This window comes from Orcinus orca, chromosome 17, assembly GCF_937001465.1.
Source record: "Orcinus orca chromosome 17, mOrcOrc1.1, whole genome shotgun sequence".
Taxonomy (NCBI): domain Eukaryota; kingdom Metazoa; phylum Chordata; class Mammalia; order Artiodactyla; family Delphinidae; genus Orcinus; species Orcinus orca.
In genome coordinates this window covers 85,063,322-85,069,321 of record NC_064575.1, presented here as the reverse complement: position 1 = coordinate 85,069,321, position 6,000 = coordinate 85,063,322, and positions in this window count along the sequence as shown.

The following is a 6,000-nucleotide window of genomic DNA, read 5'->3' as shown; positions in this document are numbered from 1 at the left end:
GCTTAAAGTTCCCCATCAGCCTCAAGGAGTCTGAGAAGCGTCCAGAAGGACCTCATGTCTAAGGGGGGCCATGGCCTCGGGGTTAAAATTTTGTGTCTCATCCTTGCTGTCTCCATCTTTGCTTTCCTTTATCGAGGACACTTCACGTAAACTACATCTTATATCCTCCCCGCAAGTCCTGTGCCGCAATGCTATCCCATCTTATGGATGAGGAAACTGAGGCTCAGCCAGGTAAGGGCCAAAGTTCCTCCCACACACCGTTGGCAGAGTCCAGGCCCAGTGTCCTTGATGGGGCCTTGAGGGACAAGCAGAGGCCTCCTTCAGGTGACCCAGGACACATCTGGCTCCAGAGCTGGCAATGATCCTGCCAGGGTCAGGAGGACCCCCTACACTCACTGTGTGCCCTTCACTCCTTAGCTCTCCACTGGCACACAGGTGGGGCCTGCCAAGCGCCCCCATTTCACAGGTGAGGAGACTGAGGTGCAGGGAGCCCAGCGTCACACAGTGGTGTGTGCTGGAACCAGGATTGCAGATGGCATAAGGAGCGCGTGGCGGGGTACCCGCTGTAGAAAGACAGGCTGGCACCCAGAAAGGAGGGGCCCCTGCAGACTCTGGCGGCTGCTGCTGGGCCCGGGGGTCCACAGGGCACTGGGCACAGGCGAATGGAACTCCGTGGGGTTCAAGGGTGGAGAATGGATAAGGAGTGACCTCAGCCTGTGGGGACCCCACGGGGGCCCAGGCGGGGACAGCAGGAAGGAGGGCCTTTGCCGGGCGCCTGGCTGACTCTCTCTAGAAGCCAGCGTCCAGAGAGGGGGCCAGGGACCACGAGGGAAGCAGAGCAGACACCTGTGCCAGGTTCCAGGTGTGCCTGGGCCCGGGCATAGGAGACAGAGAGACCGTGCGTGTGAGCCCGTGTACGGTGGGAGGTGGGCGTGGCATCTGGGCTGGCTCTGTAGGCACGCGTAGGTGAGTGTGCCCGTTTGTGTGGGCACACGTGTATGAGCGTGTTCGCCTGCGAGTCTGAGGGCAGAGTGTGTGTGCGTGGCCGTGGGTCCACATCAGGTGCCCTGGGGGTCCCCCCACGTCGCTCTGGGAGGCGTCAGAGAATCGAATGACCCCAAACACCTGTGCTAGTGCCAGGGGCCGTTACACACGGGGACACCAAGGCACGGAGAGGGGAAGCAGGTTGTCTGGCTTCACAGCTGGCAGAGGGTGGCGGGGACTTGAAAATCTGCATCTGGTTTCAGCCTGCACCTTCTGACCCCAACCCCAGAATTAGGGGCTGAGTCTCTTGCGGGCCGGGCGCTGGCCCTGCACTAAGAGCCATCACTCCACGGACCCCTCCCCGGGCTTCTGTGGGCTGTTCACTGCCTCGAGTTGCAGATGTGGACACGGAGGACCCAGCTGGCAAGGTGAGCTGCCCGCATGGAGGCTGGCTGCCTGCGTCCTGAGCAGGGCTCGGGAGGCACAGCTGCCGCAGGGTCTGCGTGGGCCCTGGGCCATCACTGCGGCTCACCTGCTCTCACCCGCCAGGCTGACGGACTTGAGGCTTTGCCCGGCTCCTCGAACCTTGCTCGTCCCCTCCCGAGACTAAGGAGCGTATCCCAAGGACCTGCACCTCTGTGGGCACAGCTGGCTCTCAAAGTCCTTGCTCTTAGAGACAGCCAGTGGGGATGGTGTCTCCGGAGGGCTCCCCAGGCGTGGGGCTCTGGCAGAGCCAAACCAACCCAGCAGGTTGGGTGGGAACTGGGTGGGCCTCCTTCCATCCCTGCACCCCACCCATGCAGGACGAGGGTGATATTCCTGGCCTTGAGGACAGCCTGGGGCAAGGGACAGAGGGTGAGAGCTCTGCTGTCACCTGCAGTGGGGTCAGGCCACTGTGTTGCTCTCAACCTTTGTTCTGCATCCTTCAGTGGAGCTCAGGACGTGGCCTGCACGTTGCAGGGTGATACTCACACGAGCAGGGGAGGAAAGGGCTTAGCACAGAGTAAATGGTCAATAAATGCCGGCCGTGGTTAATTAGGCTCGATGAGGCTGTGTTTATGAGAGTGGCCGGCACACCAGTGTGAGGTGTCCTGGGCAGGAGGGGACGCAGCAGGCAGGGCCCTCTGGGGGTCTGGGAGGGACCGGGGCAGGACCCACCAGCCCCCGTTGCCAGTCGCCTCTGAATTCAGATATGCCCCCGCCCCATGTCGGCACCATGTTCCACTCTTTTTTTTTTTTTTTTTTGCGGTACGCAGGCCTCTGTGGCCTCTCCTGTTGCGGAGCACAGGCTCTGGACACGCAGGTGCAGCAGCCATGGCTCACGGGCCTAGCCGCTCCGCGGCATGTGGGATCTTCCCGGACCGGGGCACGAACCCGTGTCCCCTGCATCGGCAGGCGGACTCTCAACCACTGCGCCACCAGGGAAGCCCTCTTTTTTTTTCTTTCTTTCTTTTTTTGCACTGGGAGCGCGGAGCCTTAGCCACTGGGCTGCTGGGGACGTCCTCCACGTTCCTTTCCTGATGGTCCTGACAGCTCTCGGGGTTCGGAGCTCCGGCTCTGGGGTCAGCCAGCCTGGAGGCCAGCCCTGGTTCTGCCGGACGCGGCCGGGGGACTTTAGGTGATCATTCAACTGCTCTGGGCCTCATTTTCCTCATCTGAGCAAAGGGAATCATGGTAACACCTGGTCCAAGGGAACGGGCTCTTTGAGGATAGAAAGAGCTGTTGTAGTGGTGCAGCCCCAGCTACCACCTCGTCCCCCAAGAGCCCCAACCTGCCTGCACCCTAGCTGCCGCCACCCCACCTGCAGGCTCAGGCCGCGTCCTTGGGGTCTACCACCTCCCCAGCCGGCACTGGCACCCCCAGCCCTCCCCGCTGTTGGGTCTCTGAGTTCTCCTCCCCGTGGGCTCTTGGGAGGCAGCCCCGCCCTCTGACAGCCCCACCATCACCCCTGGAGCCCTGCCTCGGCCCAGCAACTGCCCTCAGGTAGGGTGGGGACACATGAGCCAGGCCGTGGGAAGGTTCCTGAGTATCTGGTGGCCTGGTCCAGGGGAGGGGGTGAAGGGGAGCCGGAAAACCGGAAGGGGGTTGAGCAGGGCAGGGCCTGGTCCCCTTGTGCTTGAAAAAGGTGACTCCAGCTCTGCGAAGGTGGCTGTGAAGCGGGCCAGACCGGATGCCAAAGCTGAGGTCTGGGCAGGCCGGAGGCCGGGGCCCAGCCGTCCTGCACACCCCCGCATGGCTGGCAGAGCAGAGGGAGGACGCCCCAGGCCCGGGCCTGCGAGCTGGGTGTGGGTGGCTTGAGGCTGCAGGGACTTGGCCAGTGGACCAAGCGCTCAGAGATGACGCCCCGCTGGGAGCCCTGCTGCCCAGGCCCCCACTGCATGTCCCTTGCTGATGGTGGCTCTCCCGGGTCTGTGTGCCGCCTCGCCCGCTCTGCTGCCCTGGCCTCTGCCCAACCTCCCTTGTCCTTCCACCCCTTCCCACAGTCGTGTTTGTTGGCCTCTCGCACCCTCATTCCTTCCCATTGTCTGCTGCGTCTGACCCACCCACTGTGGGCCGCCTCCGGGGCAGGGAGGGCCCACCAAAGCGAACACCCTGTCACGTGGAGGCATCTGGCTGGGGCTACCTCTGAGCCTGTGCAAGCATGGCCTCCTGTACCAACAAGGCTAGTCTGCACGTCGCTCTCTGAGCACTGGGCCCTATTGTCCACAGCCGGCCCCCAGCTCTGACACTGGCCAAGCGCTCACCTTGGCAACCAGATTCCCTTGCTCTGAGCTGACCAGCCCCCAAGCCACTGCTCAAGCGGTACCCTCTGCCTGGAATGCGCCCCTGCCCACTCCCTTGAGTGAACCAGCCTTCAAAGCCTTCTCCAGGAAGCCTTGAGTCCCGAGGAGAAATACGTCACTGGTCCTTTCTGGGCTCCAGAGTATCTTGTAGGATGCGGACCTAGGCTGAGGCACCAGGGGATGGGATGTCCTTCAGGGCTGCGACTGCAGCTTAGTGACCTTGGAGTTTGAAGCACCTAGAACAATGCCTAGCAGAATAGAGGATCCTTTTTTGTTTTTTTTTATAATGATCGTGTCTTTTTTTTAAATTTTTATTGAAGTATAGTTGACTTACAATGTTGTGTTAGTTTCAGCTGTACAGCAAAGTGAATCATTTATACATATACATATATCCACACTATTTTAGATTCGAGTAGAAGATTCTTAAATGAAAAAGAGGAAGCTGAATGGGGCTGAGCTGCGCAGAGAAAAGAGACCAGGCAGCCCTGAGTCCACCGCAGGGCTGTAGCTGCCACATCAGGTTCACGGGCAGCCGCCCCGTGCTGAGCCCCGTGGTCAGTCACCCCTGAGTCCTGACCCCACCCATAGACTCCTCCCAATCCTAGTAACAGACTGACCCCTGACCCCCACTGAACTCTGATCCTAATGACACACTAAGCCCTGATCCCAGTCACAGGCTGAACCCTGACCTTCCCCGTGGACTGAGCCCTGATCCTGGTCACATGCTGAGCCCTAATCCCTGCTCACATTCTCAGACCAGCCTTGGTCAGACGTTGAACGCTGACCCTGGTTATACATTAAGCCCTGACCCGACTCTCCCCTTATCACTGGCTCTACTTTTACCGGCTGAACCCTGACCTTCTTTGCTCCCAAACTGAGCCTGTCCCCATTTCCTGAGTCATGACCCCTTTGCGTCTGCTCCACCCCCTCCTCACCAGGCAGCCTGGAGAAAGGGGTCTCAGCTCAGTTCCATCCCAGCCCCCAGCTCTGAGCCCCAGTCAGGGGTGGGCCTGGGGTGGCTTCCCGGGCCTGTAGATTCAGGAGGGGCTGATGAGCCTGCCCCCCCCACCCCCACCCCCGCCAGAGGCATCACAGCCACCCGCATCGCTCCCTGCCTCCCAGCACGCTGTCAGGGGGACAGACGGCCCCGGGAACTCAGCCCACACGAGCTCCCTGGAGCCAGAGGACCTCAGTAAACACCATGGAAAAGAGGCCCCGCCGCCCGGGGGAGTGGGGTCAGTGCTCTGTGCAGCCCGCGTGCTTGGCTCCGGACTCCAGCCCCCCGGCAACTTCTCTTGGGCTCTCTGACCACAAGGTCAGACAATAACGACCCTGCCACAGGCAGCCACCCAACACGGCTACCACCTTGTCCCCCAAGAGGCCTGCCTCCACCCACGCACGGTGGCTCTAGCTCATTACCAGCACCTCATTGCCTTTGGGTTCAGCATCGCCCTCTCCCACCTCCTTTTACAAAGTAAGAAACCGGGGAGTTCCCTGGGGGCCTAGTGGTTAGGATTCGGGGCTTACTGCCATGGCCCGGGTTCAACCCCTGGTTGGAGAACTGAGATCCTGCAAGCCGAGTGGCGCGGCCAAAACACACGCACACACACACGCACGCACGCACGCGCGCGCACAAAACATAAAAAATAAGAAACCACCGTTTGTAAAGCACCTACTGCGTGCTGTACCCTCCGGGCTAGACCAGGGCCCAGCACTCACCAGGCCTCAGTAAGGCTTCCCACGCTTTCCTGGCTTCTCCTCACCAGAGCCTGGGCAGTAAGGTCCTAGCACCCCACTGACCAGGTGAGAGAACTGAGGCTTAGGGAGGCTTAGATAAACTTTCACTGTGAATAATGACTCCATAGCCCGTCCACCAGTCAGTCCTGCGGCTCAGCGCGTGTCCAGCCACCGCTCTTCTCACTGTCACCGGCAGCTCTCCCCTGCACAGTCACAGAAGCCCCCATGGGTCTCCCTGCTCAGCCTCTGCCCTGGAAGACCTTTTATTTTATTTTTAAACATTTTTTAATAAGTGTATTTATTTATTTATTTGGCTGCGTTGGTCCCTGTTGCTGCGCTCAGGCTTTTCTCTGGTTGCAGCAAGCGGAGCTTCTCTTGTTGCGGAGCACGGGCTCTAGGCGTGTGGGCTCGGTAGTTGTGGCACATGGGCTTAGTTGCTCCGTGGCATGTGGGACCTTCCCAGACCAGGGCTGGAACCCGTGTCCCCTACATTGGC